At 45.8% G+C, this 24214-nt stretch overlaps 1 long non-coding RNA gene and 1 other non-coding gene across 3 annotated transcripts in view; one reads left to right on the forward strand and one right to left on the reverse strand.

Annotated features, from left to right (window-relative positions):
• Positions 1 to 479: 479 nt before the first annotated feature.
• LOC126537720 (uncharacterized) overlaps positions 480 to 24214 on the forward strand; it is a 38860-nt gene continuing 15125 nt past the window's right edge. For both annotated transcript variants that reach the window (XR_011893643.1, XR_011893644.1), the window contains exons 1-5: positions 480 to 574; positions 8296 to 8351; positions 11071 to 11171; positions 18450 to 18527; positions 21376 to 21492. This is a non-coding gene — a long non-coding RNA (uncharacterized lncRNA). The remainder of the gene's footprint in view (positions 575 to 8295; positions 8352 to 11070; positions 11172 to 18449; positions 18528 to 21375; positions 21493 to 24214) is intronic.
• On the reverse strand, positions 6960 to 7144 carry LOC126538007 (U2 spliceosomal RNA). The gene has a single exon (XR_007600895.1). It is a non-coding gene; the product is annotated as a U2 spliceosomal RNA (small nuclear RNA).

Genomic DNA, 24214 nt, shown 5'->3' on the forward strand with positions numbered 1-24214 from the left:
TCACGATTACGTGTTTCACGAAAAATACGCATTACGATTCTTAAGAAGAAGCCAATATTGCTACCCTAAGGATCTTGCATATTTCCGTTCCCAAAAGCACAGAAACATGCTGGCTACGCATAGACGTGTTTGGTAAAGCTTTGAGATGAGCGAAAATGGAAGAGACAGAGAGGAAGAAAACCGGACGAGAAGAAATGCAGTTCCTCGGAGTGCTTTAGGATTTGTGCATCGCAGATATTTAAGCTCATAAAAATGCTAGGTAATGAGAACACGGATCCAGGAAAATGGCGGTTGCTCATATTTTATATGTGAAAAAAGTTTTCATAATCTTTAGTGCGTCAGGAAGGCGCGATATTTTCGTAGGCTCTTTTAGCACATAGGAACCTGGAAGGTCGTCGAAAAAGGAAAAGGTCAGGAGCGAGAATGGGAACAGGCCGCTGGCCTCGGCAAATCAACCTTATATTACCTCACAGGCCAAGTGGAGATATCCGAGAAGACGCATCTGCGTTGTGGCTTGTAGGTGCACGAGCATAATTTCCCTTAAGGTTGGCAGAAAAGCAGTCGCCAAATATCGGTAAGCATATATAGTTACGATGTACACTGAATAGTTTTCTGTCGGCGTAAACATTTCACTCGGGATCGCGCTCAGTCTATAAATCTTATTAATACATGCAACGACAGTAACTGCTTCTAGATAGTCGCCGAAGTTTATGTTGCAGTAGTTCTTGCCTTGAATCTTGAGTGACGCCTCTGTGCGGCGGACGGGGTACAAGGGATGTTCCAAAAGAAGTCTTGCACCGTCAACAACTACACAAACATCCTAAGAAGCATGACAATAGGAGAAACATGAAGGTTCAATACTCATTTGCAACTCTCCTAATTAGCCTCAATTATTCGTGTTTCCCCGCAATTCACACCAACTGTAAGCTACAGGTTATGTATATCTTTTTCAAGAAACTGAAAGTATTGCTTAAATAGAGCATATCGCTCATATATTTCGTTCTCACGCGCTTGACCTGTCATATGAATTTGTGACAGTGTTCCCACATGTTCACTAAATTTCATCCTGATGGCTTTCAGAGTTATTCTTGGGCAACGGCATAAAATAACGCTCGGGAGCTCTTGAAATGCTAGATTTTCAATAGATTTGAACTCTGCTACATGTTTCTCATAAACAATTTCTTACTTTCAAAAGCCATAAACAAGGCGCTTGGTCTAGAGGAACGAAGTTATCAGAGAAGTGTGATGAAAGCGTCAGATGACACATAAAAAATAAGAATAGGAGGCTCCAGTAAATATTTATAGACCTTTGAACAAGGGCACAAATGCCAAAGTTGGCTGCGCCATGCAAATGAGTTGTCTGTGCTCCACGAAACAACAATATTATTGTAAAGGCGAGTTCTGACAGAACATTGATATACAGCTGCTGATAATGGCCGTATGACACTTTGAAATGCTTTTCTTGATTGTATTTGCGAAACGCACGTTTGATGTGCAGGCATTTAAGTTTGCGCACTTGTTTTTCATAGCAGTTCTTGCATGGTGATGTTTGTAATTACGTCAATGCCGCGGGCTCAACTTAGCACTGATTCAGTTTCAACCATCGGATCGCGTGCATACGCAATTTAGCACAAGAACTGTATATACGGACTGTATTGTTACGGAAGGCTGAAAGAAGAGAGAGAAAGAAGAATATCGCGAGACGCTGGCTGCTGCGTGCTGTTGGTGGTCAGCCATCTTAACTACTCAGACTCATCTTGTATATATAATGTAAATACAGTCTTTCTATACTCCCACAATCGCCGCAGCATATCCAGGGTGCAGAGTACCACAACTCGAAACGGAGCTCCGCAGTAGACGTCGCATCACAGTCCGCACCATTGTTGACGGTGAGCACGCGGAATCAACGTCGTTGCCGCCTCAAACGTCACTGTCGCCAGCTGCATCACTGTCACCTTCCGTTGTGGTTGTGCAACCCAAGGATCCTGGAATGTTCTGCGGGACCTATGGCGCCTACGTTGAAGAGTGGGTAACTCTGTACGAACGCATGAGTGGAATCAACAGATGGGACCCTACGCTTATGCTAGCTAACCTGTAGTTCTACCGAAGAGGCACGGCAAATGTGTGGTACGAAAACACCGAAGAGGAGCTAACCAGCTGAGACCAATGCAAAGAGAAGTTTACAGACTTGTTCGTCAAACCAGCCGGCCGTAAAATCGCCACAATGCAGGAGCTGGCCTTCCACGCCGAATCCCCCATGGAGTCCTATGTCTCGTACATCCAGGACGTTCTGGCACTTTGTCGTGAAGCTGATCACGACATGACAGAAGCTGAAAAGGTCGGGCACGTGCTTAAAAGCATTGGTGACGATGCCTTTACACTGCTCATGTGCAAAAGCTGCTCTACAGTTGATGCTATCATTAAAGTGTGCCGACAATTCGAGCAGGCCAAAAGCCGCGCGTCTTGCAACCATTCGCCAGACTTCCCAATGCTGCCGCAACGTCGACGTGTCAAGATCAGCCCACACAGCAGCATGCGTCACCATCAAAGGACCTGGTGCGAATCGTTTGGCCTGAACAGGACGCGATGACGTCCGAAGCTCTCTGTTGGCGTAGCCGTCATGCCACCCTTTTTCAGTTCTCCTCGTACAAGCCATAGTTCACCAGGAACTTGAAAACATTGACCTACATTCTATCTGCGCTGTTGCCAACCCCAGAGCCAACGAACGCCCTTCTACAATTTTCGATCCACCCTGACGCTTCTCTCCGCATTATCGCAACCCGACTGAATGCAGAACTGCGGACGACCAGCTAACATGTTTCACCTGTCGCACCCTGGTCATGCTTCCCGATACTGTCGCAACTCGTGGCCCTCAACGCCTCGCACGCTGAGCCGTTTTAATCAAAATGCCCGCAATATTTCGCCCACCCACGAGTCTAACACAGCCGACAACTCTGCTAGGAACACGTGCTACAGTCGCCCATCATCGCCGCGCGGACGCCAATCTCATTCACCGGAAACAGGTCGCCCATCTTGCCGTTCGCCGCAGCCACGTCGCTTTTCGTCCCCTGTGGCTTTTGGTAGCACCCTTTCGGAAAACTAACAAATGCAGCCCTCGGAGGTGGTGCTGCATTGTATAATACTGCAGCAAATCCTCTGTCTGTGCCCACAAACAGATGTGTAATTGAACGTTAAAATAGACGGCGTACCTGCCCAAGCACTTGTCGAAACTGGAGCCCACGTTTCTGTGATAAGTACTAGCCTACGTAGACGTTTAAAGAAGGTCTTCACCCCAGCAGCAGCCCGAGTGCTTCGTGTGGCCGAAATCGGCATGCTGGTTGTCCATGGAATGAGCACTGCTGGTTTAAGTATTGCCGGCCGCACTACTCCTGCTCTCTCTGCTATGATGAACAACTGCCCTCACGACGTTATCCTTGGATTGGACTTTTTATCCTACCAGTCCGCTCTCATGGATTGCGAAATCGGCGTTCCTCAGTTGGAACTGCCTCAAATCGCCGATGCTCAGAGCACCGCCCTACCGCACTTGTGCTCGTTTCAAGATGTGCGTCTGTCACCTGAGGCAGTCACTTTCATCGCTTTGACCGCACAGTCCCAGATACCTGACGGCGAATATGTGCTTCGCCCCCTCTATGACGTGTTTTTAACCGGAACCTTGCTCTTCCGCATACGCTCGTGACGATTACTAATAACGGCGTCGCTGTTCCACTTCTGAATTTCAGCCTGTGCTCTCAAGTGCTTCCAGCCAGCATGTTCTTGGACAGCGTTTCTAATACTTCCGAATTTGACATTGAAAGTCTGAATGCCGATAGCGCTTTCCTATCTCCAATTGCAGCTCACAGCTCTGGTTCAGTAACGGATGACTTCGCGAAGATGATTGCCCCTGACCGCGCCTCAGCATCGCGCTGAATTCTTTTCTTCGTTGGATTTACGCTTGGGCTACAGGCAGGTCCCGATGTTAACACTTGATTGCGCCAACACCGCATTCATAACTCCAGACGGTTTATACAAATTTAACGTGATGCCATTTGAACTATGCAATGCGTCTCCAACGTTTGAATGAATTATGGAAATATTTTGTGCGGTCTGAAACGGAGCATGCGTTTATCCTACCGAGACAACATCGTGGTGTACGCCCCCCATTTCAAAAGAAATCTTATCCGCCTCAGGCAAGTGTTGGTGCCCTCGACCAATGCAGCCCTGCAACTGAACGTGAAAAAGTCCCAGTTCGCCGCACGCAATTTGGTGATTCTAGGTCGCATGGTATCCCAAGACGAAATCTCTTCCGACACACAAAAACTTTGGGCTGTGGCAAAGTTTCCAAAACCTAACACACTCAAAGAACTCCACGCCTTCATCGACCTCTGTTCTTACTCCCGGGGTTTTGCTCGCAACTTTGCCTCGATTATATCACCTCTGATGCAACTCTTATGTGGTGCCAAAGACCTACCCGCTGGTCTCCTGCATGCTGCACCATGTTCGTGACCTTACGCCGTCTTCTCACGGCTCCGCCTATACTGCGACACTACGACCCCACCGCCCCAACTGAAATGCATACCGAAGCCAGCAGTACTGGCATCGGCGCTGTCCATGCGCGGCGCAAACCTCGCTACTCCGAGTACGTCGTCGCTTTCGCCAGTCGTGCATTGCCCAAAGTGGAAGGAAATTATAGCGTCAAGGAAAGAGAATGTCTGGCTATCGTTTCAAAACTCGGAAAGTTCCACCCTTATTTACGCGACCGGCCGTTAAACTTGGTTATTGACCATCACACCCTTTGTTGGTTATCCTCTTTTAAAAAACCCATCTGGGCACCTTACCCGTTGGGCTCTTCTTTGCATTCAAGACTACGACATACACGTAGTCACCGCTCCGGCCGCAGGCAGACTGACGCCGACGCTCTGTCAGGCTCTCCGCTGCCAGCCGCCACTGCCTCCCTCCCCACCTTTGAGGCTGTGTCTTCGGTCTACATCCATACCTTCGCACCAGAACAGCGCGAGGATACCTGGGCGGCCTCTCTTTCGGATCCCCTTTCTGGCTATCCTGCATCTCCCGTCTCCGATTCCCTGCGTGGCCAAGCTGCTCATTTCGCTGTCCGGAACCTCTTCTTTTGACGCAACTATTAGTGCGATACTCGCAGGTAGCTACTTTTTATCCCGAGAACTTTGCGCTCCAATATGTGCGCGTCTTTCCACACCGATCCACAATAGGCACATGCAGGTGTCCCGAAGACTTATGAGCGCCTGCGCCATCTTTACTGCTGCCGAGGATTGTTTAGCTATGTTAAAAAAATTATGCGCTTATGCCCGCAATGCCGACGCCACATTCCGCGTCTCATCCGGCCGACGGTTCATTACAGCCGTTTCTGTGCCCTGCTCCTGACTTCCGCCCTGTGGAAAATGACTGGTACGGACCGCTAGCGCTAACACCTGTTGGCAAAGGATGGATTACTGTAACAGTTGATCACCTTACATGGTATGCCGCAACCACCGCTCTACCTGCAGCCACCGCCACTGAAGTTGCATCCTTTGTACTCCATCTTTTTCTTTCTTCGTCGTGGCCCACCTCGGGAACTGCTGAGTGATAGAGGTCGTGTTTTTTGACGCAGTTAGCTGAAGCACTGCTAGCTCAATGCCGCGTTGTTCACCGAGCCAGCACGCCGTACAATCCTCAAAATAAAGACCTTACGGAGCGTTTCATCCGAACCATCATTGGCATGATAGCCATGTGCGTTTCATGCGATCACACAAGATGGGGAATCATTCTCCCGTTTGTCACGCACGCATATAATATGGCTACGCGAAGTACTATAAAATTTGCCCTCTAATTTCTTCTATACGGCCCCGATTCTCCCCCTGCCATCTATACGGTTTTACCTTATCAACCACACGTGTGAGAATGTGCTCCTATTTCAGCCGTTGCGAGAGAGGGCGAGACATTCCGTCAGTGGGCCTGAAATTTCACCTCCGACGACCAAGAACGACGACAATTCAATCGTGATGGCGACACTACCAACCCGAACTTCATCCCCGGCACACTTATCTTGCTGTCCGTACCTTGTGCTACGCCTTTTCACGAAGTATGACTGACCATAACGTATTATCGAACGCACCGTTCTCGGTTAGCTATTTCGTAGAGCCTGTTACACCGACATCTTACAGGCGCCGCCGTGGTCGGGATGTTGTTCACGTTCACCGCCTGAAACAATAATATGACCCGCTCGTATCCATGTTCCAAGTCGCCAGGATGGCTCCGCTTTTACACCGGGGGCAACTGTAAGGAAGAAGAGCACACGGACAAGGCGAGCCAGATTGTCTAGTAGATGATTGCAGTGCTACCAGTGAGCCAGCCGGATTGCCTGTGCTTTGCACGAAAGAGAGAGAGATAACAACTCGGTCATTCAGCGGTTCCTGCTCTGCGTCATCTGACTTCTCGGTTACGCTTGAATATACCAGCTGAATTATTAAATACACCCCTTTACAAGATATATATATATAGCTCATTTATACATTCCTCCTTTAAAAAACATAGATTTTCATGTAGAGAAGCTTAGACCAAGCTTACATGGGGAGACGTAAAATTGTTGTACACGTGCACAGAAATACTTAGATCATGAATGAACTCATTGACAAGAACGCAATGATGTGGCAGTTCCAGGCTTGGTCCTCCCTTTTCCATTCAATTTGCAGTATTTTCACTCGACGCAGACGTTACGTTTTCTGAGACTAGCATCATTCGGCGCCAAAGATATATTGCTATAAATAAGCAATAAACAAAATCAAAATAAATTTTCCTGTACTTACAGCAGCCATTCTGGAAAGTTAAGCAATTTTAACTAAAAATGCTATCGTTATTGAAAGGCTGCTGTTGGTCGTGTGAGGAAACCTTGAAAGCGAAGCTGTTTACGGCTAGGCTTTCGTGCGTTTTTTCGTGTGCGTGTGCAAAAACGGTGAGCCAATCGCGAAGATAGTCGAATGGCAGGCCGATCCGCGATGGAGGTGAAGCGGGATTCATGCACTCCGGCAACCTTTTAAAATATGTTTAATATCTTGGGTTCAAATAAAACCCCTACCAGATATTAAGCTGATAAGAACAGATACTACACTTTGATGCGCATCGGCCACGTTCGCGTTCGCATGGCCCTCTCTTTGTTGGCTTTTGCAGCGCTAGGGCATCTACGTTCCTTTCTTTCCACTCTTCTGTTGGGGCGTTCCTTTGGAAGCGTCAGGGGAGTCTAGTTTCCTCCGGCTCCTCAGGGCGGCGGTCCCATCGTCGACGCGAATGTATATAGAAATTACATTAAATGAGCTCCAAACTTTATTCAAAATTCTGTGTCACATCTTTGTCGTCTGCTAAACAGCTTCACTGATAAGTTATCTACGCAATGTGGAATTTCGCTCATGATTTCTTTTCCACAAGATTGAGATGATGCACGTTATCTAGAGGGTATATCGGAAAGTCGTAACAGTTCATCTAACCAATGTTCTGCTTGTAGCACGTCTTAATAAAGCTCAGAATAATGATGAGACTGTGGTGTCCTCTGTACTCGAAGGTGCTAGAGGGAAAATCTAGAATTTTCAGGTCAATATATTTGTCATTGGAAAGACCACTGCTACGAACGCGCCTTTTTTCAAGGCATTAACCTAAAATAAACAGATGATATGGTGTAGAGCGACAAAATATTGCCGCTTTGTGCACAAAGCAGGCAACCACAGTGTTGCCAAATTTTTACCAAATAAATTTTTATTAGGTAACCAGATTTTTTTCTTAGCTTATAGTATTCAGCAAAACCGGTACACTACAGGTTGTGCGAGCGTTTCTATACTCGCCGCACAACTTTCGTTGGCTGCGAAAGGAAAGCTACGGAGATAACGCGAGCAGAAGTGAGAGCGCTTCGGAAAAAGAGTCCCGCATTTTAATCCCCGTCATTTTAAGCAGTGGAAGACAAAATTTAAACACCTTATTAGCAACCGATAAATAACACAGAACACACCACTGAGCGTAAAGCTTTACTTATTTCGCGGCTTTTCCCATCCGCTTATGGGGGAAACGCTAAACAGTTGCACTTAGAAGCTGCATTGGTTCAGCGTTTGTTCCGAGCAAGCAAAAAAAAAAAATACTGTCCAATGCTGTCAGACTGCTTGGCGCGGTATCACATGTGCAGCAGCCTCGCGTCCGTTGGTTTCCTTCCATAGCCACAGAATGTTGTCCGCCAGTGTAGTTCTGCACCTCTGGAGGTAAATGAGAACACGCACTACTTTCAGTCTGTAATACTTTCAGACTATTGGCCACCATGATATTACCGGCACTTTTACTGGGCTCATCTTTCCTATTAGGTAAGTATGTAGGTTTGTCAATATGTTGCAACTATTTCCACTAGCGAATTAAGTACAATATGCATGGTTGGAAATGTCCCATTCGTAGTGACATATACGAAATCTAGAATGATAAACGCTGGCAAACAAATGAACCCAATTTGTCTTAGTCAACACACAAGGACGTAATACAGAAATGAACCAGGTTCTCAATTGAAATGTAGCAATCGTTAAGAAAGGAGAAGTTATTATCGAAGGAAAACAGAAATTGGTGGTGGTCAATGCGGGACCCAGAACCTCCACATGAAGTGCGTGGGCAAGATAGAGACTCATTTGTAATAACAAAAATAGAACTCTATGTTGCAGTATTTAACTCTTAATTCACGGCACCAGAGGCTCACATGGCCATGGGGGTGGTAGTACCTGCTACGCATCAGCGATAAACACGTGTGAGCCTGGAAAATCGGCCACTCGAAGCTATACCTTGTCCTGTCGTCTTTCTTGTCTCTGTCGTTTTGCGCTAAACAAAGTATTCATGGATTCGCACCAACTAGCCCGCCAACGCATTGTGCTGAACTATACCTGACGGAAGACTAGCATGATACATTGGCAGATTACCAAGCAGTAGTTGGCAACGCTGCTGCTGATAACCATGCGGTGTGTTTCAGCGAACACTTTCAAAGATTTTTACATATTGCATGTGGCCGATAGCACAATTGTAGTCCATGAGCTGGTCTCCTCGAAGAGGCGGACATTACATGCAAAAAAATTTGAAATGCATAATGGAATATTAAAAAATCACTAATTAGGTTTTTAACTACTTTGGGGCTAGTAAAAATTCCGACAGAACCCAACTCAGAATAAACGTCGCCTTAATCGAGTAGCACCGAACCAATGAATCCGCGCATCAATCTGCCAGCGTCATCTATAAGGCGTGTATGCAGCCGGCCTTCTCTGTTGTAATTTCCGCTAGACACGCTGCGTCATATAGCGATGCCACCGCAAATTCCGCGCCTAGCACATTTGCAGATACATATTTTGACAAGATTATCTCAAGATATATGATACGCATTCGATTCTTCCCAGCACCTCAGAAACTTTCAAGAGTATTTTGTTGCCGCTGAATAGGTGGCACATACCTGGTGCGACTTACTGATTATCAAGTTCCCATGAAGTAGTTTTGTTGCACGGCCCCGTATATCCATTCACCCAAGTTCGTCCAACATCTGCTTTCAAACCCAGTGCAGTGAGCACAACGGACCGTTGTTCTACCGATTAGACCGTTAACTACCCATTGACTCAATTTGGTGGAAACACAGTTAGAGACGCCCATAAATAGGTACACTCAGAACATAAAATGTTTCAAGTATCCTAAGACTAATAATAGCATTTTTAAGGCACTCACCAGTGACATTCTTCAACGGATAGAAGAAGAAAACCTTCTGAACATGCCAACAATAATCATATCCTTTTACGTGCGATGGCGAATATCTACTTCGACCATCATAATAATTTCGCTGCACTTGACGAAATTAGGCTCAACGCATGCTCCAAATCTCAATCCTCTGTCAACTTGAAGAAAAGTTCGCTGCGTTCTAGCATCACAATGATAGAAGCTCTATTCGGAATGTTCATTTCCAGGCAATTTAAAGTAGTAATAACCGCTGGAAGTTCGGTTACTTGGTGTTGATAGAATAGTAACTGAGTGCGCTAGATGGTGCGACATTTTAGCGCGATCCTTTGCAAAATATTCCAGCACATCCTTAGTTTCATAGTCACTTTCGTCACCTCAGACGATAAAGGTGGTGTTGCAGGTATAAAAAGCTCATTGACAATTATCAGCAACAAGAATTCTTAAGAGCAGGAAAAGGAGGCCCCTGAGACAGTGCCGCTATTTAACACGCTATAGCAAGGTGTTTTGTCTGGACGCGCGGCGGACACGACAAACTCCCATCGCAGCTTTAAAAACTAATTGAATTGACCTGGCTCCGTTTATTATGAATTTTGCGTAGGTATAGTGTAGGCGCTCATATTGGCTATTTGAGTGAAAGGTTTCAATAGTTTCGGTTTCTTAGTGACAGTGCTGGCATCACAAAAAAAAAAAACATTGTGCTATCTGCTCGACTTAGTGCTCAAATAATATGTGATTGTGAAGGCAGAGTCCGGAATATTCATCGGCGCGTAAAGGGTGTATGAAATTGCACCCTTCTTATAACATTATAACATTACTTATAACGAGCAAGAGGAGTTTCTGCGAAATTGTGTGAAGTATTTTTACGCAATTATGATGGTTTCCAATATAAATTTGTCACTTGCTTTCGTCAATGCCACGTTTTTAAGAGTGGCCGTGCAAATAAAAACCCACTTTGCAAAAAATTAGAAGATACTGATCATAGCTCTTTCTAAAAAAAAAAAACATAATATAGAACTCCCACTAAAAATTTTAATTTTTGAACGTTCACCACGTCAGTTGAATTTCCGTTTAGGCAGATATGCCAGTACTCTGCCTCTGGTAAGTGAAAAATTTACGTTCCACTAGCAAAATGCAAACGGAGCAATTTCAAAGCTGTTCCGTTGAAATGACCCAACTGTTTAGCGATATTAGTTTACCAAGATTTAAGTTATTTAGTTAAAAATTGGATTTATTGAAAGGTCGTGTTTTTATATTCTTTTAGCTTGATTTTTGAGGGTGTAACCATGCACCCGTAACTCGTTTAATTTTGTGTACCTTTATTTACAGCGTTCTGCAACCAGCAAGTTGACCAGCAATTTCTATTACCACCATTTCCAGAACAAAGATGCAAATTGAATTATAAAATATATGTGAATCGTACATATATAGTAAGTATCAGTAAATACAGTTCATGAAGCATAAATTAAAATGTTTTTGTGCCCGAAATTATGTCCTAGATTGCGAAGGTTGATTGGGTGACAAAAAATATTGTTCTTCGCAAAGTGGGGAACTGGGCTTGGTACGTTGTAGTTATCCCGCTAGACCTGTCAGCTGGCTAGTTAGTCTCGTCGTCTTTTTCATCTGGTCTCTCGTCTGTTTCCGGGGGATTTTTATCCCTCTTCCATATTCGTTTTGTTTACAGTGACACTTATATTTGTACTCGACATTGCAACGGTAAAACCAAGAAACACTACAAGAAGCCTCACCTATGGTCGGTCCGTGCTAGTCAGTGGGATTCTTTATTCGAAGAGTCAGAAGCTGCGGTGGACGTGCTCACAAACAATCCATATTAAGACGGAAGCCTTTAACGGCTCATTGTCAAGGTCATCTGCCGGTAGCAGAAACTATCACAGCTATCCGGCCCCCTGGTTGGTCTCCTCTGTGTCATGACGTCACGGTCGCCCGGCACAGGTGGGCGCCTCCTCATTGGGTCACGTGCATGACGTCACTGCCATCAAGTGCGGGTGTCGGGATAGTTCGGCGCTGCGCGGGATGACTCACCTAATGGGCACGCGTGGGGGCCGTGTGTTCGATGGTGCGCCCTGACGTCACTGTCGTCAGGCGCTTGAGGTGGCCTCCCGATTGGGCGCTGTGTGACCTGACGTCACTGTCGCGAGGCGCGCGTGGCGACCGTCTGCTTAAGTGTGGTGTGGCGGCGGCGGTGGCAGTAGTTTACTTTGCGGTATCGCCTGGGAAGGATGCCTAGTCTCGCCAAACCAGTGTCTCCAAACACGGGATGTGCGGCCGCCGCTGAACGCAAGCGGCGCTCAAGAGAGGCTGAGCGTATACGTCGCATGCATCAGGGCGGCGAGGCGCGTCTCACACCACAGAGTTCAGGGACGCGAAGGGTCAACGCGGGAGAGGCAATGCGCTTGAAGCGACTCGATGCATCTCCAGGTACCAAATTAAATGAAGCTCGGAAGCGCCGTGACCGCCATCATGCTGCGGCAAGCCCAGCAAATGCAAATCAGTCGAGCGAAGTGGATGATTACGATGGCCATCTCCACTCCGACACCGCGTCTCCTCCTGATCCACAAACGGCGCTGCTAACAGTTCCAGGTGGACACAAACTACGTTAAGACATTGCAGACACTTAATAAACAAACAAACATTCACATAAAAGTGTACGAGTTGTGTGCCTCCGTGGTGTATCCGACGCAACAAATCACCATTAGCAATGGTGTCAGGCTTCCGCCGTTTCACACTTCAGTCTCGACAAGGTGTCTTCCGTTTTTTGTCGTCTTCGAGGCAAGGCGGAACGATAAGGCTAAATCTTTTCCGCAACCACATTCCGTGGAGCTTCCTACTGCTTTAAGAACACAGTAGTTAGAAAATGCAAAGAGCTGCTCTCACTCTTTCAGTCATCAAATTTGTTGCGTGGAATGCCGAGTAAACAACCTGAAACTGGTACGAATTGTAGCACACTTCTTTGAAAATTAGCGCCTGCGCGGCGGAGGGCTTGATATTATATAAAAAGAGGCGTTTAGAAGTGATTTTAGGTTATGAATACGCTATAGGGCGAAACGCTAGAGCAGAATTCCCGTGAGGTGCTCAAGAATCAGCCTCGAAAGTGCTGAAATTATCAAAAATATTTGAGAGCAGGCGCTGACAACTTTAAAAAGCGATTATTATAAGGACTGGAGAAGCACTGTGGCGAGCTGTGGCGGTGGCGTAGCAGTAGCAGCTCTATTGGCCACCTCACGGTCCCGGTCTCGAATTTTTATTTGCCCCTTTTTATTAGAGTTGATTTTTAATGCGAAGATCATTTTTTGCTTATTTCCATTGTTTGAGTCTGTCTGCCTGTCTGCCCATCGTATTACGCCGACTAAATTGCCCAATTAATTACTAGCTTAGGCCACCATGTATTGGCTGCTGGTTGCGATGCCGTCGCGGTCCTTCGACGGTCGTCATTCGAGCTTCGTGACGTTAATGTCATAATGATGTTGTCGTCATGCCTTCTGCCCCACGCACCATAGCCCAAGTTGTATAACAGGTTGGGCCACTAGGTAAGGGCTCGTGGTGGCGATGTGATCGTGGTCATTGCATGGTCCTAATACAGCGGTCATGCATTCCTTCTAACCATTGTGATTGCGTCTTGATCGTTCAAGTGCTGTCATTCCTTCTCCGTAATCTGACTTTCGTCATACTGTTCTCGTTAGCCTGCTGCTATGATGGAGTGGTCCCAGTTGTCTAGTAGCTTGGGCCACTAGACATCTGACCGTGGTCGCGATGCCATCGTGGTCGTTGCGTCGTCGTCATTCTGGCTTTGTCGTCCGATACTAGTTATTCTGCAGTCAATGGGCCATCATCGTCACACCATCGTCCTCATGTCTTCGTTGTCAGGCTGTCGTTTTATCATTGTCTTCCCTTCAGTAACATCATCCCATTGCTGTGATGTTGTCTTCCTGCTGCATTTGTCGTTCCATCGACGGCAATCTTCGCCATTATATGTGCATCATATTGCCGTCAATGAGCGTGATAATGCCACCCTTCTTATGCTGCCGCCGTCGATCGCAGGTGTTCGATGACGATCGACGAGCGCCCTATGTGCAGCCTGATTCAAATGTGCCTTGGACCAATCGATCCTTCGAACAATCACCAGCTCGCTCCCAGGCGGATCGCCGTCCTCGCTTCGAACGCCTCCAGTCACGCTCCCCACGTCGCCAATCACTTTCCCCTATGCGTAGACGACCCGTCTCTATAACAAAAAGGGAAACTAGACGACGCAGTTCCCGAGGCAAAACTTTACAAGTGTCGACATGCTGACTTCCTCCTCCTTTACCTGCCAATGTCATTGACGTGTTTATCAAAGATGCCGCTACAGTCGCCCTCGTCGATACCGGTGCCGCTATTTCAGTTATGGATTCCACGTTTTCCGCTCGCACCGCAAAGTGGCGATGCCTCTGTCTGGATTGTCGCTTCGAACGGCGGGTGCTCAACTCATTTGCCCTACCGCTGCTTGCACAGCCCGTGTGACAATAAAGGTCGTTTTATACACGATTGAGTTCATAGTTATTTTATCATGCTCCCACGCCGTTATTCTAGGATAGGATTTCTCTCACGGCACAATGCCATCATCAATTGCACTCGGGCTGAGATTGAACTTTCCCGCCTTGGTGACCTGGCGTCAGTCGATGCTCATCCTGCCGCTAAAATTGTCGTGAAAGTAGACACCTGCATTCTTCCGTGCTCTTTACCATTCGTACCAGTCTTGTGTAGTACTATATCCGATGGGATGGTCTTCATCATGCTCTCTCATCCCTTTGTTACCCGAAAAGCGCTTCCTTTGCCCTTTGCAGCTCTTGACCTTGCCGCCGGTGTCAGCACGATGCCCATTTACAATCATCTTTCATCGCCGTTATCACTGCTCCGCCGCGAATGCCTTGGTTACGTCGAGTCGGTCGATTCAACACAAATTGTCTTTGTCCTCGACGAAGCACCTTCTTCTGCCGTCCATGAACTGAGTGCCCTCTCCATCCCCGATTCAACATGGACTGGTGTGTTCAGACCATTCGTCGCCGAAGATCTGGCACATTCGCAGCGTTCTCAACTTCTCGCAATCCTTCAACACTTCCACCCTTCTTTCGACTTTGCGCAAACATCTCTTGGCCTTGCATCCACAGAGGAGCATCACATCGACACTGGCTCTCACTCACCGCTGCGACAAAGACCATAGCGCGTGTCCGCTACGAAACGTCGCGTCATTGCAGACCAGGTTGATGACATGCTCCGCCGAGGCGTCATTCAACCTTCACAGAGCCCATGGGCCTCCTCCGTGATACTCGTCACAAAGAAAGACGGTTCCATCCGCTTCTGTGTTGATCTTCGACATTTGAACAAGACCACGCTGAAGCAGGTCCACCCATTACCACGCATGGGTGATGCTCTGGACTGTTTGCAGTAAGCCGAGTTCTTCTCTTCACTGAATTTCTGGTCAGGCTACTGGAAGGTTGTGTTGGCAGAGGCTGATCGCCCGAAAACTGCCTTTGTCACACCTGATGGCTTATATGAATTCAACGTCATGCCTTTCTGACTTTCCAACGCACCTGCTACGTTTGAAAGAATTGTGGACACTGTTCTGCGTGGCCTCAAATGGAAAATATGTCTTTGCTATCTGGAAGACATTGTGTTGTTCACTCCTGATTTCGCAACGCACCGGCTCCGCCTCCAGCATGTACGCACTTGCTTTATCACACCGGGTTGCAACGTAACCTGAAGAAGTGTCGATTTGCTGTTCCTCAGCTCACAACTTGAGGTCATGTCATGTCAAAGGAGGGCATTCGCCCACATCTTGAGAAGCTACGTGCTGTTACTGCGTCCCCAAAACCTATCACTATGAAAGAGCTGCGCAGTTTCATCGGCCTCTGCTCTTACTTCCGGCGATTCGTTCGAAACTATGCGTCCATTATATCGTCCCTCACGCAGCTCCTTGGTGGCGCTAGAGATCTCTCATCTTGGTCGCCAGAGTGTGACACCGCCTTCAGAACTTTGCACCACCTTCTCACGACGCCACCCGTTCTTCGCCATTTTGGCCCTCCAGAGCCAACCGAAACCCATGCCGATGTAAGCTGTGTAGGTCTTGGTGCTGTGTTGGCACAGCGTCAATCTGGAAACACAGAATACGTTGTCACATACGCGAGTCGCACGTTAACAAAGGTGGAGACCAATTGCAGCGTAACAGAAAAGGAGTGTTTATCTATTGTGTGGGCGTTTGGTAAGTTTCGCACATCCTTATACGGCCGATCTTTCGACGTAGTGAGCGACCACCACGACTATGTTGGCTGTCGACGCTAGAAGACGCATAGGGCCGGCTATTCAAGAACATGACATCCGCGTGGCGTACCGTTCCAGGCGAAAGCACTCTGACGCTGACGCGCTATCCCGATTGCTGCTTCCCCGGGAAAGTCAGTCGCGACTCCTCCTGCTACTGCATATTGGCCTCTCTGGATTTTCACACTATCGCTGCTGCACAGCGTAAGGATCCTTGGACTGCCATTTCTGTTCGACCTTCTCTCGGATACGTCGAAAGTTCCAGCGTCACGAACGCTTCGGCGCCAAGTTTCTCATGTTGCGATTCGAGAGAAGCTGATCTATTGACGCAACTATGCTCCAGAGGGACGCACCTGGTTGCTCGTCGATGCGAGAATCTTGCGATCAGAGCTCTGCTCCTCCTTCCACGTCGAGGTTCAGTGTGGCTACGTGGGAGTCTTCAAGACCTACGAAAGACTTCGACACCGCTATTACTGGCGGGGAATGTGCAATTTCGCCCGAAACTTCGTCCGCTCTTGTCACGAGTGGCAATGCCGCCAAACGCCACCGCACAACTCCGCCGGTGAACTCCAGCCTTTTCGATACCCATCCCGACCATTTGATCGCGTGGGCATAGATCGCTATGGGCCATTTCCCTTGACTCCAACAGGCAACAGGTGGATAATCGTTGCGGTGGACCCCTTAACACGTTATGCGGAGACTGCTGCGCTACCAAATGCTATGGTGTAGAAGGTAGCCAATCTCGTACGACGCCGTTTCCTCCTTAGTCATGGAGGTCCACGCCAACTTTTAAGCGACAGAGGCCGCGCCTTCTTACCTGAAGTCATCGAACAACTGCTTGCTGAATGCGCTATTGTTCATCGTAAATGCACTACTTATCACCCACAGAATAACGGTACCACAGAATGCATTAATCGAACTCTTGGTGACATGCTCACCATGTATGTCTCACCTCATCCCTCTAACTGGGACCTAGTTCTGTTTGTCACCTACGGCTTCAACATCGCGACTCACGCCACTACCGAATTCTCACCCTTTTACGTTCTTTACGGCCGTCATCTTTCGCACACAATTGACACCATTCTGCCCTACCGGCCGGACCCATTCGAATGCCTGCCGATCTCGGAAGCCGCCAGACACGTCGAAGAATGTCGCCAGCTGGCCCACCGATTACCCTCTGACGGCCAGAACCGTCAAGAAGCTGTTCGCGACGCCCAGTCCTCGACCCCCACGTTTCTCGCGGGCGCCCTCGTCAGGTTCTTAGTGCCACACCGCATGCCTGGGCTCGCTTCAAAACTCCTTCCGAAGTACGACTGGCCATACTGCGTCTTCGAGAGGACGTCACCCGTTAAATACCTGGTTGAGCCGCAAACGCCACCGTCCTACATGCGACGTCCTAACGGCGAAGTCGTTCACGTTCAGCGTCTCAAGCCCTATCATCACTCTACCGTCCTTCCAGAAAACAAAGTCGCCAGGATGGCTCCTTTATTTTCCGCGCGGCCATTGTAAGAAAAATAACGAATGTGAGTGCAGCATCAAGCGCGCTGCAAAGGTTTGAGCTAGGGGACTGTGCTCGGTGCATCCTAGAACCGGATGTCGTTACGAACGCCAATAAACCTCCTTTGTAATATACTTATTTGTACGGATGGCTCATCCGTAACAAAGTAGTTCTCCTCATTCAAACGGTTCAGAACTCATGAAGAAGACGACAATATGACCTAGTTCATTAACGTCACTTTCCAGAATAATTCATTTAGAGGTGAGAAAAAAAACGAAAGCCCATAGCAGGTACACGTCAGTCCACTCGCCTCGCCAAACTATCACACAAAATTAATAACGTATCTCGGCAGTAAAGTTCACCTTTGATATATCCTTAGCAGAAGCAGTCTGTTAAACAGTTTTCGTAAGACTGAGCACCGAAAACATATTGCGTGCCCGAGCACAGCGCAATGTACTTTGACATACAATGTATAGTCTCTGTAAAGCAAGCGTGCCCGTCTTGTCGGAAAATTTGGGAGTGCTACTAGGCGAACATGCCCGGATGTAAATAAACAGCGCAAGTTTCACGCATACCATAGGACGGGAAGACACACACACGAGTGCGAATTGATTAAACAATTTTGGGTTTCTTTCGGTCCTGTGGTCTCTGCAATGGCTGTGCTGTTTATTCCTGTTAGTATGTGCACCAACTCGCACTTATGGGGTACTCTTATGAAGATACTTCTTCAGCACATTGTAACAGTACTTTCTCGAGTATGAAATTACGGACGTAGAGGTGAAAACATTAAAACACTCATATGCGACACAATGAAAACACTCATTGGTGAAAAAAATTAAAAAAGTAAGTAATGCTTGTGGTTTTTTTATTCTAACGTCCTATTTTCTCTGTGTTTCAGCCTACATACGTTGATAACTGCACCTGTATTCTGCGGAGAGGTAAACTAGGAATGTATCCAAACGGCACGCATTGCAAAGTATGTATGTGCATTTCTGCAGCAGCATGGTCGTCTATTTGCCATACATATAAGGATAGGCACCTTCCTTTTTATGTATGAAGGATGTATTGCACCTGTGTTGTACGAGCAGGATACATATATGATATATTTTGTATCCGTGCAGATCTGCGACGCGAACATGTTACGTGAGCGTGAACTGCCTTTGTTTGTAGTGCTCAGCGTGGCTAAGTCCTGCTGAGGTTTCATTTCTCTATGCCCTGTTGCTTAAAAGTGCCTGCTGCACAGTCATCCGTGAAGGATATTATTTTCCTTGTTTCCTAGTGCATTTGGGTAATGCCTTAAACGCCCTGCCCCTAGAAACACTACTACATTTGGTTTAACGGGTATGCAGATCGAAGAGTACCGCAGCGCAGATTTTTGTCGAATTGTAGATACTGCCCTGTCATCTTCTCCTGTCAAGATAAAAAGTAATTGGCACTCGAATTTAACCTTTGTTCGCAAAATGATCTTTATTGGAGTTCATATAATGTAGCTCTTTTCAGCTACATGCGATCATGCCTAGTAATGTTAAAGCAAGAAATGCGCTACGATTGTCGCTGGATGGCTAAACAGGCGGCAGGGTGGTTAGGCGATGCCATAGAAGGACGGATATTCATGCCATCTCCATTGAAACTTGGTGGTAGCTGATGACACCAAGCTGTCCGTTTGTGGAATGTATGTATGTATGTATGTATGTATGTATGTATGTATGTATGTATGTATGTATGTATGTATGTATGTATGTATGTATGTATGTATGTATGTATGTATGTATGCTTTTTTCACGCGGAGCTGGATCACATGATTTAACATCAACGGCTGCTGTGCTGAAGAATATGAGTTCAAATTTATCCTTGGGACCAACTTTAGCAGCTGTGTTAGTGACACTAGATCACCGTTCACATTGCATTTACCACTAAAACATTTCCCATTATTCAGTAAATTTCTCTGACATCCTGTGCGTATAGTTTTACCCGTCAAATAGATGTGTGATCGGCATGCGGACAATTCTAAGTTAGAGCCACTGATTTTTGTGACCGCACCACAGAGCGGCTGCGGTTGAGAGGCCGTGTTTAGTGCGGATATTTTTATACGGCTGCGGAACGTGTACAATCGGGGCTATACCCCATCGGCGGTAAGCAGCACTTACCAGGACATTTGCTAGATTCACGTAGTGCGTGTGACGTTTCCTGGGTGAACTTCCTTTGTGACGTTCTCAAAGATTTCTAATTGCATGGTATAAACCACGCACACAATAAAAACTTGTTTTTAGACGTCACTGTGTCTGTTGACCACGTAGTTGTTTCCCGTTCCACTTGCATGGTTCGATACTTACGGGAATCTCCTGTCACAAAGCTGCAAAATATGGCTGCCATAAAACAGCCTCAGCAACTAGTGTCAGCACAGCATTCAGGACACCCTAACCCCGCTCAATCTTCATATAAGAGCCGGCGACCCTCTGCATCTGTTTGTATCTGTGTCTGATTCGTCGCGCAAATAAAGAAGAAGGAACGGCCATATCATTTGCGATTCAGAGCGAGCGGTAGCGAAAAGGGCTGTGGTTATTCACTGAATGCATCACTCATTAATTTTAAGATATCTAGCTCCTTATGCTTAGGGCAGGATTCTACCTCAATGGTATCACGCCATATCAGGATAGCTTTTCCATCGATAGCTTTACCTCTTCATGTATATAAGCAGTAACAATTTATGTGTATGTGTGTGTGCGTGGGCGGCTTATTTATGATGACGACTGTACAAGATGTTGTGGATGTTCTGGAGCCTCATATTTTGGAAACAATACTGGTATTTCAGACAGCATCAACAAATCAATGAATGATTTTATAGGAACGCATCTCGCCTGCAGATATGCCAGGGAACTAAGCAAAAACGTGTGATTGATGGCATAAACAGTGCTGATTTATTGCACGTTTAATCCTCAGTGAAATACATCTGTTACACCTTCGCTTCTTTTGAAGAGGTTGTGAAGTTGCTCTCTGTCAAGTACAACAAGGCTCTGGCTCCTGTGACGTGACAGGAAAGGATCGCAGGCATGTATAGGGCAGATTCGTGCTCCTAGAAAGGAATAAGACTGTTGAGTAGATTGAAAATATAGGGTAATTATTTAATATATTTATTCATTTCTTGTATGCTTGATAACAAGGAGGCATAAATATGTGGTTAGGCTTTTCCATGAAATCTACGTTAAGCGACACATTGCCACCGGAAAGAGGCGTTTGATATAGTACAAACCCCTTAAATTGTTTGACGAGCACCTAAGGGGTTTGCGTTCTGAACTATTGGTATGTGACCGTGACATTCAGGAGCCATAACACGTGGACCTCGCGTCCAGCAGCGGAATGTTATAGCCATTGTGAGACCCCGGCGCATCGGGGACTAAGGGATACTGGGCCTCCATCATAGCTCTTGGAGTGTCCTTGATTTAGGCGAAATCTCAACAACTTGGTGAAGCTTCGTTGACTTTTGACAAATGTGGGTGATTGAAATGAAATGTGTGCATATGTCTCCTACTCCTAATGAATATCATACTTCGATACCAAAATTTATTGAGTATGATTGATGAAGCGCTCCGCTGCTGCACACAAAGTTGCAGGCTCAATTCCCGTCCTCGGCGTTTGCATTCCGGTAGGTGCATAATGGAGCTACGCTCATGTACGTTGCAATTTGTGCATGTTAGGACACCAAGGTTGACGAAATTAAGCGAAATTTTTCTAATACGACGTCCCTCATAGCCGGTTATGCAGCGTCGGAACGCATAACACCATACGATGCATTATTTTAAATTTTTCCCGTGGCACCGCTTTAGATGGTGGCCGTTGGATACGACGGAGAATACGCCAATAGAGCAGGAAAGTGTCAAGATGGCAAGTGTACTCTACCCAACGTACCACATGGATGCGCAGGAGTGTTGCCTCCGCAGAAGGTAAGATATAAAAGTCACAAATTTGTGTGTGTGTGTGTGTGTGCGTGTGTGTGTGTTGAGGGACTGTTTGGGTATCCTGGTGTACTTACAGGGCCTTCAAATTTGAACTCTCTGTAGCTTAAGTAGAAGTGGTGAAAATGCTATTGTAGCTCAGCAAGGGTTAATGTTACAGCTGCTTATGCACTTCGTGGTGCAATATTTTTATAACCATTCAGAAAATTATTAAAATACTGATCACATGAGTATATTGTTATTTGATCAATACAGAAAGAACATTCGAAAGTAATTTCATTTTGTTATATGCACTTATAGCGGTTGTTGCTAGTTACGCGTTATGAAATGCGACGTCGAATGCGTTACTTTTGCATTCATAAGCAGGAATATCAACAGATGGAAAGATGCCACATAAGACGTTGCTATTGTGGGGGAAAGGGCCAGCGAGCACTGATTTGGTCAGCCAAGACCATGAATGAAGTCGCAGTCAGCTTCGCACGGCGTTTGGACCGGCAAGTCTCTACGGGTACGACATGGTTTATGGGGAAGGGTGGTCACAGTGTAGGCGACTGTCACCTTTGCATGCAGAATCAGCGTGCCGAAAGTGAAATTTGTTTAATATATTGGAACACAGACGTCTCTTTAGGAATCAGCTACAAAATGAAGTGGTCATCGAATGCGCATGTTTTCAAATGTCTAACATAAACATAGCATATTGGCAAAGTTAGGTAGAGTAAAAAAATCATTTTCTTTTGCGCGTATCACATTCCCCCATAGCTCATAACCATGTCTACGAGCAGCATGTGTTGATTTCCTACTACTGTTAAAAATACTGGTTGTACTTAAACTGGCACACACACACACACACGCATATATATATATATATATATATATATATATATATATATATATATATATATATATATATATATATATATATATATATATATATTCGCGCACGCGTGAGTGAGCGCGTGTATATTGTGTAAACGATTATGTGATTATGTGGAAAAAAGTAGCTTTACTAAAGGTGAGGCATAAATAAAAGCATTTCTTCGCCGCTCATGCGCGCAGGCCTTTCTTGCCGAAATGTGCTGCGAAACGTATTTTTTGTCGACCATTTATTAATCCGTTGTTTTTCACAATGATAAAAGGCAATGAAAGGTATCGCCCAGTATGGCGTCTTAAACGCTATGGTGCTGAATTTTGCGTGCAAAGGTAACATAATCTGCCTATGCGTCTTCGTGGTCGAACCACCGATGTAACCTTGAAGATTACATGCGCACGTCTACTTTAGTAGGACTATTTTAATTTTCAATAATGGTTTATTTGTTAAAAACAGAACATACAGGTTGTATATTACACTGGAGGGGTCCCAAAGTTAAAGGCTGCACTGGTACCCTCAACAAGAAACACAGAGTTAATACATTAGAAGCAGCATAACTGCTATTATAAAATGTAAATGCATAAAAATATAAATTCGAACAGAATTATTAATTCTGAAGTAAAGGTAGTAATCTAGGAGGCAAGGACACAAGTAACAAATTTTACATATAAGAGTGCAGTTTCAAAACACAATACCTTATTTATTTATTTATTTATTTCAAAATACTGCAGGCCGATTGGCCCAAGCAATAGGGGCATGAACACGCAAATCATAACAGCACGTACTTGTAGAAAAAATTGGAAAAAATTACATTGCATGTGACATACAACAGAATCAAAAATTAAAAGCTGACAGAGCTGAAACGAAAGCAATGAACATTGAAATTTCTCATAAGAAATTTGTTTCCTTTCTACTGAAGAAACAAATTTTGAAGGGCCTGTTCCACGTCAGGAGAGCGAAAAACCGATTTAGGAAGCGCGTTACAATCAGCTATTGTTTGAGGGAAGAAACTCTGCTTAATGTGAGTTTGTTTTAGCTAATATAGGCTGTAGTGAGTATTCCCTATAATGGCGGGTCGTTCGAGTAGTGGAGTGCCTTAGGAAAGAGGGGGGGAGCAATGCTAAGCTTTCCTGCCAAAATTTTATGAAGCAAAAAAAATGCGGTTCAGTTTTCTATGTGTACTAAGCAACAGGATATTATTGTCCTTCATAAGCTGTGTTGGCGAGTCTGACTTTCTGTATTTATGAAAAATGAAACCTACTGCCTTTCTCTGAACGAACTTTAATTGATAGAGGTCTTTCTTATTGTTAGGGTCCAATTACAACGCCGTCAACTGCGAACATTCTTATTGACACTGATCGTGGAATTATATTTACTAAATCATTTATATATATTAAAAACAGCAAAGGTCCTAACACACTACCTTGAGGAACACCGGAAGTAACAGCAAGCGATTCAGAAAGGGCGCCATTCACATCAAGAGACTGCGTTCTACCACTTAAGTGTGCTGTGACCCATTCTACATGGTACAGCGGCAGACCAATCAACTGCAATTTATAAAGAAGCTTTGAATGCGGTACCTTGTCAAAAGCTGTCGCCATAACCAGAAAAAGAGCATCGATCTGCCCCGAGTTATCCAGTATGCTGAGAAAGTCATGAACCGTCGTACTGAGTTGAGTAGTGGTTCACATGCCGTTCCTGAATCCACGCTACACAATAAAAGGGATTATAAATAAAAATCGCTCAATGTACTCTATATGGTCTAAGTGAAGATTTTGAAGATGCCGATGACGATAATTTTATAGTTAGATAAATTATTCTATTCTTTTATTGTTGTGTATG

Source organism: Dermacentor andersoni, chromosome 4 (assembly GCF_023375885.2).
Source record: "Dermacentor andersoni chromosome 4, qqDerAnde1_hic_scaffold, whole genome shotgun sequence".
Lineage (NCBI taxonomy): Eukaryota > Metazoa > Arthropoda > Arachnida > Ixodida > Ixodidae > Dermacentor > Dermacentor andersoni.